The 13,951-nt window shown below is 43.2% G+C and overlaps 1 non-coding gene across 1 annotated transcript; it reads left to right on the plus strand.

Moving 5' to 3' along the window:
• Positions 1-9,543: 9,543 nt before the first annotated feature.
• LOC121066723 lies at positions 9,544-9,707 on the plus strand. Its single transcript, XR_005817943.1, has one exon. It is a non-coding gene; the product is annotated as a U1 spliceosomal RNA (small nuclear RNA).
• Positions 9,708-13,951: the final 4,244 nt, after the last annotated feature.

A 13,951-nucleotide genomic window follows, 5' to 3' on the forward strand; every position in this document is an offset into this window, starting at 1 on the left:
ACCAAAGCTTAGTTTGTTGCTAAGTGTCAAAATACCCTAAATCAGAACTGGTGTCTCAGCTAGCAACCAGGCAGCAGTAACACTAATAAGTCTGCAACACAATTTACATACAGAATCTCATTGCCTGCTACTATAAGAAGAGCAACTGTAGCGACTAGTAGGTCTGCATAAGCACAGACATAAAAATAAAAATTTATCACAATTCTGGTCACTTTTTTTTTTTTTTGAATACATATTCAGAATGATCAGAATGTTTCAGCACCATATATCACCCCTTGAATTGCTGAAACTTTATATTTGTAATATGGAGGAAGTCCTAATTCAAGTCAGTATTGTTCATATATATTTCAGAGAGAGTTTTGGATTTTGCAAGGCTTTTTGTGTTTCTGTTTTTGACTAGAAATTAGTATTTTTACACAGCAAAGGCACCAGTAATTTTGGAGTATTTGACTTGAAATGTTATGGTCAGCAAGTCAGAATTTGCCTGTCGAGATGTTTGGCTTATGGTAGTGTGTCACTTTGCTTGTGCTTGATTTGAACCCCTTGGCTCTGAGTATGCCTAGTATGGCTAGAAGTCAACAAAGATTGGGTGCAAAGCTCATTAACGTCACTGGGACAATGTTCTTGCATGCAAGGGGATGAGGCTCCAAACATCCAAATTCTCATCATCAGTGACTCAGAGACCGGAAAATATTAATGCATAACAATGCAAACCACGATGTTGATGCTCCTGCATGCAACTTGAAGACTGGAGTGTCTTGGGGCTCATTAGAAATTGAGCTGTGGAGGGCCAGCTCCACTGAGTGGCATGACCAGTAGGGTGCGTAGGACGTTGGTAGGGGTGCTCACCTGGGTTCCTGGGTTCTCTTCCCTGGTGGCACTCAGTATCATGCACGTGAAACAATGACATTCAGCCCTGACCATCACTATCTGAAAACACAGAGGGAGAGCTGGAAAGAAAAAAAAAAAGGGGGGGGGGGGGGCGGGGGAAGGGCGATAATAATCCCTTTCTTTTCCATTTTAAACAAACAGACTTGACCCAGCAGGCTGCCAAGCAGTACAGGCCTGCTTTTCCTCTTCTCTCCCCAGCCCAGCAGGAACCATCAACACCTCAAACTGTGCAGTGGTGGGAGCCCTGTCCACCAAGTCAGCTCGGCAGAGAGGAAGTTTCAGGCGCTCACAACCAATGGGCCTGATTCAGAGATGCCAGCGGAGCTGTCAGAGACTGGCAGGATTTGAGCAGAAGGGGCAAAGGTTCTCAGCTGGGGAAGGAGGGATGGCAGGTCAGAGCAGGGGAGAGTAACCTGAAACTCCCACAACCAGCTTGCTGTTACTCTAGCAGAAGAAAACTACATCTAGGGGCACATGATACTTCAGGTGTAAAAATACATCTGGTCCTGATTCAGCAAAACATGAGAGCACTTTCTGATCTCTAGACATGAAGCTATCACATACATGCCAAGTGTGAAGCATGTTCATCATGCCAGGTATATACTTAAGAAACATGGCTTCCTAGGAGGAAAACTTGACAACTCCAATAGTGACTCTGTTATTTGCCCACTGAAAGAAAGGAGAAAGAGAGAAAGAAAAAAAAGAGAAACAGAAAGAGAGAAGGAGAAAGGGGAAGACAAAGACAAAGAAAAGAGAAAGAGAAAGAGAAAGAGAAAGAGAAAGAGAAAGAGAAAGAGAAAGAGAAAGAGAAAGAGAAAGAGAAAGAGAAATAGCAAGAGGAGAGAAAGAGAAAGAAAGAGAAAGAGAGAAAGAGAAAGAAAGAAAGAGAAAGAGAGAGAAAGAGAGAAAGAGAAAGAAAGAGAAAGAGAGAAAGAGAAAGAAAGAAAGAGAAAGAGAGAGAAAGAGAAAGAGAAAGAGAAAGAGAAAGAGAAAGAGAAAGAGAAAGAGAAAGAAAAGTAGAAAGGGAGATAAAAGTGATAAAGGGAGAGAAAGAGGAAGAGAGAGAAAGTGACATGGAGAGAGAAAGAATGGGGAAGGGAGGGGGGAGGAGAGATAGTGAGAAAAGAGAGGGAATGGAAGAACAAGAAAAGGAAGAGAGAGGGATGTGAGAGAGAAAAGAGAGAGGAAAAAGCTGGAAGAGAAAAAGAGGGAAAGAAAGGGAAGAGAGGAAAGAAAGGAAAGATAATAAAGAGAAAGAAAGAGCAAAGAGAGAAAAAGAAAATGAGAAAATGAGAGAGATCAAACGAAAGACAGGAAAAGAGAAAAAGCAAAGGAAGAAAAAGAAAGAGAGAGAAAAGAAAAAGAAGAAAAGAAAATTCTTTGGGATTAAAAAAATAACACAACAGTTTTGAGCACTGGAAACAGTGGGAATTTTATCTGAGAATGGCGTTTGTGGAGATTCTCACAGTCTGAGACCATTTCCCAGAGGGAATCAGAAGGCCTACACATTGTTTTAATGGTGGTGGGAGTAATCCATGCATCTGTATTGTGCTTACCCTTTTCAGAAAGCCAATGCATAGCCTCGCAATCTAAAGTCTGGGTTCAGCTTTCCTTCAAGTAGGCAAAAACAAATAAAATAAAATAAAAAGTAGTAAAGCTGTGGAGGAGGAAAAAATGGAGAGAAGATAGAAATCTAGCATCACTCTAGGAAAAGCCATTCCTGTGTATGCAGAACCCAGAAGGTTTAGCTCTCTGAGCAGTACCAATCAAAGGGTTACTCTAGGACAAATCCTGTTCCTGCTGACATCAGCTGCACCGCTGCTTTGGACTTCATTGACACCACAATTTGATGTTTTCTGTTGCAAATGAAATGCATGAAAGTTCAGTGTATATATCCCCCCAGAAAAGGATGGGTCAAGAGTATTGAGAACCTAATCCTCATCCATCTTGAAATCTGGCCACTCTGCCCTGCAGAGACACAGCTAAATACATTTCTGGCATGCTGCTCAGAAAGATACCTTCAGATATAGCCACCAGTGAAATAAAGAATAGTAATAATGCCAATGCTCTTATCCATAAAAATCCTTACTGTAAGGACAGGAAGCTAAATAAAATTCATCTACTACCTCCTTTCTCCAACACCACGTGATGTACAGTATAAAGGTATTTAAAACAGCTATAATTGGATACAGTGTAGCTTGGAAAAGTCCTGAAGGGGCACAATAACAATAATCAATGTAGTACTGTGGGATGAGACCTTGTGTTATAGCAAGACCTGCACTTTGATTCAAATGATCTTCTCTCTTAACCAGAGCCCTGAAACCAGGGTCGTTCACTTTGTGCGACTGTAGCTGATGAGCCGTGAAGTGGCAGTTCCCCTATCACTGCTGTGCTTCAGATACTGAAGTCCTGGCCCCGCATCAGATCCACACACAGCCTCGTGTTCTGGCAAGGAGCTGGAGAAAGTGCACACGCTTTCTTAACAGAGCACTCTTCACTCATAAGCAACAAAGTCATCAGTACTACATAACAGTAGTGGTGATACTACATAATTAGACAGAGTTTGTAACACCAAGCAAAAAAGCAACTGCCTAAATTTTCATGAAATGAGATATTGGTTCTTGAGACATGAATGGAAAGAGAGTCAGAAATGCACTCATGAGGATGAGTCATGGGTTTAACAGGATGCTGCCAGGTAAATATTTCTTTTCAGTCTTCCTCATCCTATTGCCAGGACAGCAGCTTGTCTTGCTACACCTCTGAAAATTGGCAGGGCTAGATCCTCAACTTGCAAATGCCAGCTGAGCACCCCAAGCCACTATTCCCTGTTTCATTAACTAGGCAGGAGAGCCTCCCTGCTGCTCTTGGTCCATCAGCCATCACGAGTCACCAGTCGTCTGCACAGGGTAGTTTTCAAGCTCTAAAAGACCAAGGGAGGTGAGGCTTTTGCTAGCACGAAGCTTAAATGGTCACGCCAGGATTGTAACCATAGCATTGCCTTCAATGAAAAGGCTACTTCACCCCCACCCAAGTTTGTGGTGCTCAGCCATTCTGTCTAGGCGTTAACATACACCTTGTTCAGTCATGGCAGAGGGGCATCTGCCCACCAGCTGCCCAAAGACTGGAGGATGTGTAGGCAACACAGCCTAGAGAGGGTGCATTTTAAGGAGGGACTTCTATACTGGAGCATGGTTTGGGTCTTCAAGCATTCCTCCCATGACAAGAGCTTGCAATAAAGCAGGGAAAGTTTGAACTAGCTTGCAATAAAGCAGGGAAAGTTTGAACTAAGGCCCAAGAGAATAAAGTACATGAAAGTTAACTAGGTTTCCAGAAGTACCTATATAAAGACAAATACAAAAATTCATGCAGTCATCTAATCAGCTACCCACCAGTGATGGTGGCCATGTGAAGGAGCTGAACTGCCCAGTTTCCTGCTTATCTTTATGCTGAAGTATCTACATGAAGCAGAGCAAACCTACATTTGAAGACATTAGCTGGGAAGAGGCATCTTTGGACATTCCAGTCAGTCAACAGCACTAGCTTTCTAAAGGCAATGTGGTGTGAAATTCCGTAAGATTAGTACAATGAGAATGCAGAAAAGAAAGTTGCCAGACACCATCTCCTTCGTGAGAAATGCAGAAAATATCTCATTCCTCCTCTCATCATGGCATCCATACAGGCCTTGATGACAAACAAGTTTCATTATTTTGGAGTTCTGTGCTAATTCGTGGGAAAGGATTTTGTCATATCCTTTGCATGAGTCACAGTGCTACTGTGTTCTGCAAAACATTGCATGTAGCTGTGGAAAAGTTCAGCTATGTCCAGTTCAACAAAAGATCCATGGATCCATGGAAAAACGTTGTCAATGTACTGGGCACCACCAACCTTGTGTAGTGTAATGGCCTCTTCTCTGAGTGTCCTTGGACCATGGCATGACCAAGGGACCCTGAGGCACTATCCAGCATTCAGGCTATGATTGACAAGAAGACATGATATTTAGAATGCTGCTGCTTGACTTGAGCTGCAAAGACTCTGCTGCAATCTATACCTCTCTCCAGATGATGTGCAGAAGGTAAAAGAAGGTATAAAGCACATTAACCAGGGCTGCTGTGCAGACTTTAAATTAGGGAGTTATTTGAGTCAAACATTTATTTTCTGTTATACTGGTGCCCTCCCCTCACCACATTCGGCCTTGACCAGAACAAAGTCTCAGTTGTAACCTGATTTATATTGACTTGAGGTAGAAGGTCAGGTCACATATGATTGTGTTTCAATGATTCCAGCAGGTTCTGTTCCTCTGGACATGGACCTTTATATGGGAGGGAAACATATCCAGATCATGGCACGCTGTAACTTATGTCCTCCAGGATGGGTACAACAGAGACTTTTTTGAGGGAGTGAGAGAGAAAGGGTTGATGGCTGGTCATCGCAGCATGAAGCTGCTCCTCCTGCTGCAGGCAATGGTAATTCTGAAAGAGAAAGGGTTGTTTTTTTCTCACAGAGAGAGGATTTTAATGAGGGAGGCTGAGTTGGTGGGACAGGGACAGGACAGTCTGCTGTGTGAAGAAAAATGGAGCAGAGAAGGGAAAACTACAAGAAGGGATGGAGTTGGAAGTGATGGAGAGAGAGAGAGAAAGAATGAGGGGCTCAGGTAGGTTTTGGTGTTACAAGCCATGGTGCAGAAGGATACAGCAGGTTGTGGAGACAGAGGACTCTGATACTGATAGTGTAATGTGCTGCACACCCCTTGGAATCATCTTCACCAAGACCACGGGCCTGCTGACTTCTCCTGCTACCTGAGTTGTCAACCTCCGTGCTGCCTTGGCACAAGTTGTGTGAAGGGTCTGAATGGCCTCAGGAGAACTATTTTGCATACTAGTGTCAAAGCCACCATCAAGGCAGGCAGCACCAAGATACATCAAGGACATCACGATCATGGCCAGTATGGCCAAGGTGTGTGCATAAATTGACTGTACCCAGCAGTGATGTCCCACTAGGCAGTGGAGCAGTGATCATGACTGGAGAGGATAGTGTGCCTCATTGGTGGCCCCAGCCCAATGGGGAATGAAAATTCAGTGTATAAATCTCCTCAGAAAAGGATGGGTCAAGAGTATCAGGGACCTAATGCTCCTCCATCTTTAAAACTGGCTACTCTGCCCTGCATGTTGATGTAGGTGCTACTCTAGATAACTTCAGGAGCCACCATGTGTAGCTTGACCAGCCAGTGCATGGTTTTGAAGATCTCTGCAAAGCTCATCTACCCTTGGACCCAGAGGATGGCATGAATGCACATACTAGCCAAACTGAAGACCACAAGTACATCTGAAATCAACATTATACATCCTGACATTAGTGGGCCACTGCTGGGACACATGCTTCTACAGAAGAAAGGTGCTCATTACTGAATATTGGGATGGTGTAGGAGATGATAACAAAGGTTCAGATGCTCCCACATCCTAACTCCAGCAGCAGTGATCTACATACAGATCACTAAGGAATACATAGGAACAGGACAACATGTATGGTACTTTCTATTGACACTTCCCCAGAATTCAAGTTTGGTTTTTTTTTGCTCATGACCTTTCTGAGCTGGAGGTGGTTTCTATGTATATTTAGTAAACTCCAACTGTTACTAAATATTTACCTCAATCATTCATGAACTCATGTAAACCATAAGGAGCTTCACCTCCCCCAGGACTAGTTGCTGCTGTGTGAACACCTGCCACTGCTGCTTGGTTTGACTCTGATTCCCACCGGCTTCATTTGGTGCTTCCGTCACATCTCACAGGTGAGGTTTGCATGATGCACAAAGCTTTCAAGGCATGGTGGATATCAGACACCTAACGCCATATAGAGACCACCCAGCTGCTGTACACTGATGCAATGGTAGCAGTGGGCATGCTGAGTACCAGGCCTCCTCAGCAGGCATACCCTGGGCTGTGCAGTGTGGACATGCATCTCATGCTCCTGTAGAGAGGACACAGGCAGTGATCTCAGCGGGCAGCCTTGAGCAGGGCAGTGCCAAGATGGTTAAGTTGGCTGCTGTAGTCATTTAGTTCACAGTTCTCTGCCTGCTGACATCCACACATTATTGCATTATTGCTCATCACCTATTTAGACAGTAGGTTCCTGGGGCTGGGCCCCTTTTCATGTTCAATATCCAGCACTCCCTTGTTGTGGTCCATGACTTTTTGCTGGGGGACAGGTGGGGTTGCAAGGCTCTGTCCATGAATGGTGAGTCAGCATGGATTAAGGAGCAAGGGGAAGGGAGAAGCATTTGAAAATATTGTTGTCACAGGTTTCCCCTTTTCCTCATGCTCTGTTTTCCCTCTAGCTCCCTAATAAGAACATTAATCTAAAAATAATATAATAAAGCAGCCTTCCGCATTGACATGCAAAACAATCTTTGCTCAAAAGCTGCAAGATGTTATCAGCTTGTGGATCCTGTCAGCAGGTCAGCACTGTGACTGAGGTTTATTAACGGGGATGACAAGGTTGTGCCAGTCTGCCTGTGCCAGCAGCAAATCACAAGGTTTCTAAATCAAAACCTCTTATTAACAACAGTCCCTGTTCCTTGTTTTTATTTGTAGGACTGATTGAGGGCACTGTAAATCTGTAAGTGAGCAGTCCAAGGACTTGAGTTAGAGTCCGGAGGTCAGTCTTGGAGGAGAACAGCTTTATAAGTATGTGCGCTTCCTGTGATTCCCCTGGTTTACTGTGATAGAAGCTCTGATAAAAAGAGCATGAGAGCTAATACACAAGAGAACTAGGTTGCTTGCAAGTTACTGGTATTCTTCTGCTCTGTTGCCTCTAGAGAGTGACAGCCTTGGAAATACACAGCAGTCATGTAGATGTTATCGGGTAAAAAGCAGTTTGCCTGCAAAGACAAAAAAGAAAAAAAAAGAAAAGAAAAAAAAGAAAAAAGAAAAGAAAAAAAAAAAAGAAAATTACTTTATTTATTGAATTCTTGTGTTTCATACCAGATGACTCATTGTCACACTTTTTTTCCCTCTTCTCACTGAACTAGAATCGTGTAGCACATTATCCATTGTGGCTTGCTGATAAGATGAAAGAACAAATTTAAAACTTGAAGATTTTTTTATCCTATCAGAGATCAGGAACAGTTTTACATTTTTGCCTCTGGTCAGCCGACTGGCATTTGGAACTGAAGAGTGCCATTTAGTATTAGTGGTGTCAGACTCAAAATTTAAAAATTAGAGTATTTTGTTTTGGTTCTGGGAACCTCAAGATGGAGAAATGAAGGGCATTTGTAGTCACCAGCTCTGTTTGTTGGATTTTAGCCAAGAACATTTCCATAAATATCTTCCTTGGGTATGATATTTAAAAATCACACAAATTACAGTTTTGTTCATTGTTTCCAAGAGTCTGATCTAACTCTCTGGGAGGCTGGCCAGAGAATTCTTTGATTTCAATGGGAGTTAGATTGGGTCTCAGCATACAACGGACAAGCTATTTGTTTAGTGCAAAGTCAACAGAGCACGACTGGCTTCAATAAAGATGTGCCAATTTACAGCATGTGTGGACCTGGCAACATAATGTTCCTCAACAGCTGAAAAATACGCTAACTCTACAATCAGAGGTTGGTACTAGGATTTTGATGTCAAAACATTCAGATTTGAGCTGGTGGGGTGCAGGTGGGTGAATAACATAAAGTGAACTGCTGCTTCTCAACAAACACTTTTACCTCAGTCATTCTTTTATGTGAGTGTCAAAATCCCAAATATTTGCATATGAAACATTTTGGTGTGCACTAATCTGAAAGCAACACAACGTAGCACAGACCATTCAGCAGAGCATATCCCCTGGCTTTTAGACAAGATGCAGTAATATAAGCATGTTTGGCAGATATGAAAGTTAGACAGACAAGTTAGACCAAACCCTTTATTACTTGTCCTGGAGAATTTCTAGATCTTGTTAAATTGCTTTATTCATTTTTTACTAAATGAGAAAAAAAAATCTTCATATAGAAGGATTAATTTGTATAGAAATAAGATGGAAGATTAAGATGAAAGCACTAGTTTATTACAAGTAGCTGTTCAGCTTATGAAAAAAGCTAATCGGTTAATTACTTTAATGGTATAGGCCCACTATCTTAATTTTGATCACATTAAATAATGATGTAATGCTTATGAGGTAAAGTTCAGCTAGGAGGAGTCAACACAGGCAGCCATTTGGCTCAAAGGGGTGGCTGCAACTAACGGACAGCAAGATTTTATGTAGATAGAATTAGGATAAAGGAAATTAATTTTTAACCAACCATGAGGACCACAGGAAGAAATTGCCACACTCCTTGAGGGAACAGAAGTGCAGTTACCCCCATGGGAAGAGAACTAGACTTCATCTCTCAATGAAGCTGAATTTCACCAAGATTCGGTAATTAAAACGCATTCTTTAACAGTGGGGATATATGCAGCCAAATTAATGTTTCTTCTTGTTTAATTGATATTAAGGCACATTTGCATTCAGTGCTTGCCAGGGCTAAATTATAGCCACATCACGCTGTTGTCTACTCAGAGGCCAAAGACCGTGGAGATGAATCTGAGGACTCCATAGAAGCTGCAGGTCAAATCCCACCACCTGCACTCGTGCTGAGTGATAGTGCCTGCTCCTCAAACAATGCTATTAATCAGGATACTTACCTGGCAGGGGAGACACCATGATCAGGCAGGTGGTTTTCCCAGGGCGAGGCTCATCCCCTGCACTCCGGGTGTGCTGACCCCTGCGATTTCCCCAAATGCGGGAAACTCGACTGCATAATTTGTGGTAGTGGGGGACTGCGTTCGCGTAATTTTTTTTTAATGGTTGGAAAGCTGCCTGGCCGAGAAGGACCTGGGAATACTGGTTGATAGGCAGCTGAATATGAGCCAGCAGTGTGCTCAGGTGGCCAAGAAGGCCAACAGCATCCTGGCTTGTATAAGAAGCAGCGTGGCCAGCAGGTCTAGGGAGGTGATTGTCCCCCTGTACTCGGCTCTGGTGAGGCCGCACCTCGAGTACTGTGTTCAGTTTTGGGCCCCTCGCTACAAGAAGGACATGGAGGTGCTCGAGAGAGTCCAGAGAAGGGCAATGAAGCTGGTGAGGGGTCTTGAGAACAAGTCTTACGAGGAGCGGCTGAGGGAACTGGGGTTGTTTAGCCTGGAGAAGAGGAGGCTCAGGGGAGACCTCATCACTCTCTATAGGTACCTTAAAGGAGGCTGTAGAGAGGTGGGGGTTGGTCTATTCTCCCACGTGCCTGGTGGCAGGATGAGGGGGAATGGGCTAAAGTTGCGCCAGGGGAGGTTTAGGTTGGATATTAGGAAGAACTTCTTTACTGAAAGGGTTGTTAGGCATTGGAATGGACTGCCCAGGGAAGTGGTTGAGTCGCCATCCCTGGAGGTCTTCAAAAGACGTTTAGATGTAGCCCTTAGTGATATGGTTTAGTGGAGGTCTTGTTAGTGTTAGGACAGAGGTTGGACTAGATGATCTTGGAGGTCTCTTCCAACCTAGACGATTCTGTGATTCTGTGAAGATGGGCCCTACTTGACACTGGCTGTTCTTGTGAGCTGAAGGGAAATTTTGAGTTAGGAATGGCAACTCCTTCAAGGGTATGTGTTCCACAGGCAGCTTATTTGTATTAAGTTGCATCAATGTATGCTGAAGAAATCATTTGCCTTGGGCTCTGAGACAGTTTGATCTCAGTTGTTAGAGCCTGGGCAAGCTCTCAGATGGAATGGACCACTGTCACACAGTAACTGTGTGTCACGGGGGCATTATGAAGAGCTAGAAGACATTGGGGGATGGAGACATCCAAAATTGCTTGGGATATATCCAAAATTTACACCATTCCCCAGGTGATCCAAAGGCAGTCTCTGAGATGCTCCTTTCCTCCAGGTTTTAGAAACTAAAAATGGAGCACTGGCTTCTGCGCTGCCAGCACCACTAAGCCTCTAAGCTGTCGCCAGTGGCCTTCTTTTGGTGTACGAAGAAGCCAGTCCCAAAAGGGACACTGGCTGTAATGCCAAACGGGGCCAGCCAGCATCTCCAGCTGCCATCTGACACCCAGAGCTCCCAGTGCAAAGCAGAGCCCTGCACCAGTTCCCTGGTTCAAGCCCTGCACACACCACAGGATAGTGCTGGTCATCCCACCAGGTGTGTCTGCTCACAGAGAGGATGCCACAAGCCTTAAGAAGAGGAGGAAGGAAAGATGTGTCAGCAAAGGCTGGGGAAAGGAGTGAATCTGTGAAGAGAAAGAAAAGAGGGAGGAAAGGAATAAGGAAGGATGTGAGCCAGTTATTAAGGCATCTCAGTGCATCGGTAGGAAGGAGAATATCTGTGTCAGAGAAGAATTATGTTTGCTCACTCCTTTCTAAATTAAAACCTGTAAACCAAAGTGAAAAAAATAATTGGGAGAAACAAGATTCAGGTGCAAAAGAGGAGACAAAATGTACGTAGTAATGAGGAAGAGGGACCTCCATCAGCCCACAGGGTAAATGGGGAAGCAGATGCTGCTTTCTGGCAGTTTGAGTGAGAGGTAATGTCAGGAGGGGACAAGACTTACCACTTTTTATGGTTTTCAATACCCACACAGCCTTTTTTATCCCATTACAAGGTCATTTTGACTGGAGAAAAGAGTGAAAATGGATGTCTTGCTACTTGTGTGAGAAGGACAGCAAGGCAGCAGCCAGCAGAGGGACTCTGATGGGTCCCAAGTGGAGACAGAAACACACCAGTGCTCAGAGAAATAACAAATGCTCTCCCACAGTTTGTGTACAAACAGCAATTGTGCCTCACCTTCTGAAGACCCCTTGAAAATTGGAAACACTGAACAATTATTTTCTGTAAGATAAACGAGGAGGCTAGTTCCCAAATGGGTATCTTCATGGAAAAGGACTCTTGACAACTGCTTATTAGAATGTTTTTATCAAAGCTTTAATTTATTATAAAATTATCAAAAGGAATTGTAATTTCTATTATTCCTTCAGAAATGCCTGGAGCTGTGTAAGGGGACTTGCAGCTCCCCTAGGTCTTCCTGCCCTGTGTTCACAGTTTGAGCAGTGAATAAATGATGTTATGATGAGAAGGCTCATCATCATAGTCCCCAAGGAAAAAGAAGATTAGGTCTTACACAAACTGTGGTTGTCAAGGACCACCATGACACTTCCTGGACAGATAACTGGAGTAGCCACCAATTGGTCTTGTAACTGAGAGGTGAAGCAGCTAACTTGTAGCTCCAAGTTCAGACTCCTGTGACCTCCTTTGGTCCAGCTGCATGAACTTCCACACAGACTCAAGGCAGCAGCACATACAGAGATGGCAATTACTTTTGTATGGAAATTTCCAAAACTCCATGGCAGTAAAGCTGGTATAGAAAAGCTTGCTGTTGGTCTGCCTTTGTTCTCTCTCCCTCACTCTGGGTTACTCATCCCATTACTGTGTTCAAGGGCAAACTCACTAACCTCCATATGCCCATAATCCATAAGAGAGACAGCTGAGACTCCAGCTTCAGGGAAGAGCAGCACTGACTAGTTGGACATAAATTGGATGAATCCTCAGGTCGTGCAGGGTTGACGTTATCTGCAGACATCAAGGTTATCTGCAGGATGGAAGAATTTTATTGTCTAAAAGTGGAGGCATAAGTCAAAATGCCGCATCTTTGGTTTTAGTCTGGACCTTAACTTATGCCTGTGTCTAACCCTGCCCTCAGCAGAGCTCTTTGTGCCTGGGTACAGGCTCATGCAGCTGCCAGTTCTCAGAGTAACAGCAGAGACAAAATGTGCCAATGTAAAGTGGACTTTCAGAGACATCACAGATTAGACAACATCTTCTGGGGCTCACCAAAGTCAGAGCTTGACAAGAGTCAGAAAATTCAGAATCAATGGATTGGTTACATTAGTGGGATGAAGGCTCAATGCCTCTTGGAAGAACATTATTTATTTCAAGGCCAAGGAAAGGTATGGTGTGGCCTACTCTAAGAAGTAGACGTCACCGTCCTGGCTGCATCTCCCAGCAGTCATCAAGACATGATTACATCAGGTTGGCAGCACCACCTGCAGCAGCAGCTAGAATATAATTCTATGATTCCAGCAACCATTCTCCCCCTCTTACATAATTTTTATTCACTCCCTTATTTATTTTCTGTCTATCTTATCTATCTTATTGGTCTTCTTATCTATCTTATCTTCTTATCTATCTTATTGGTCTTTATGCTTGCTAGCTAATAACCATATTAGCTAAGACAAAGACATCTTTTACCATGTGTGATCCAAAAAACATCCTAAAAGTAATGCCCTGAGCAGTGAAACTTAGTTAGCAGCTTGTCAGATCCTGTAGCAGCTGTTATAAATCTGTTTTTCTCCAGACAGGTTGTTAGAAAAAATCAGTGCTGAAGACACCGTCTTCCACGATGGACTTTATTCTGTTTTTGTTTTGCTTTGTTTTGTTTTGTTTTGTTTTCTCACTTTAAATGTGGTTTGCATGTTATCTCTTTAAAAGAGTAATCAGAATGATGACCCACTCCTATAGGTCAGGAAAGATACCCAACTCTTCCTCTGCCCCAAAACAGGACAGAACACAACCACTCTTAAAATCATCAAGAATATAACAAAAATGAAATTTCTGCACCTCATAGCTGAATGGAACATGGGAAAATATGTTGATACAATAAAATTTACTGCTTTATATTTCAAATGCTTCAACCACTTGCCCCCCCCTTCTTGAATCTTTAATAAGAAGCTGAAAAGATCTTTAATGGTGGCTGTTACTACAAAAGCAAGCCACCAATCACTTACCATAAAACCCCGAATCAAAGTTGGCTGTTTAATCTTGTAGCAGTAAACCCAAGCCTTTACATAAGATGTAAATCTTATTCCTTCTTTAGCCCAAGACACTCCTTTATCATCAACGCATATGCATCAAAAGGCAAAATTTAGCCTGGAGTATCTCTTCTTTTATGATCTTCCCAGCAAATATTACTTTTCTATCCCCTGAGGCCATCTGGATATCCCAAAGAAATTAGAGACAAAGTTAGAGCAACTCTCAGCTCGAGTGATTAAATCAGCTTGCT

The sequence above is a fragment of the Cygnus olor genome, chromosome 2 (genome assembly GCF_009769625.2).
Source record: "Cygnus olor isolate bCygOlo1 chromosome 2, bCygOlo1.pri.v2, whole genome shotgun sequence".
Lineage (NCBI taxonomy): Eukaryota > Metazoa > Chordata > Aves > Anseriformes > Anatidae > Cygnus > Cygnus olor.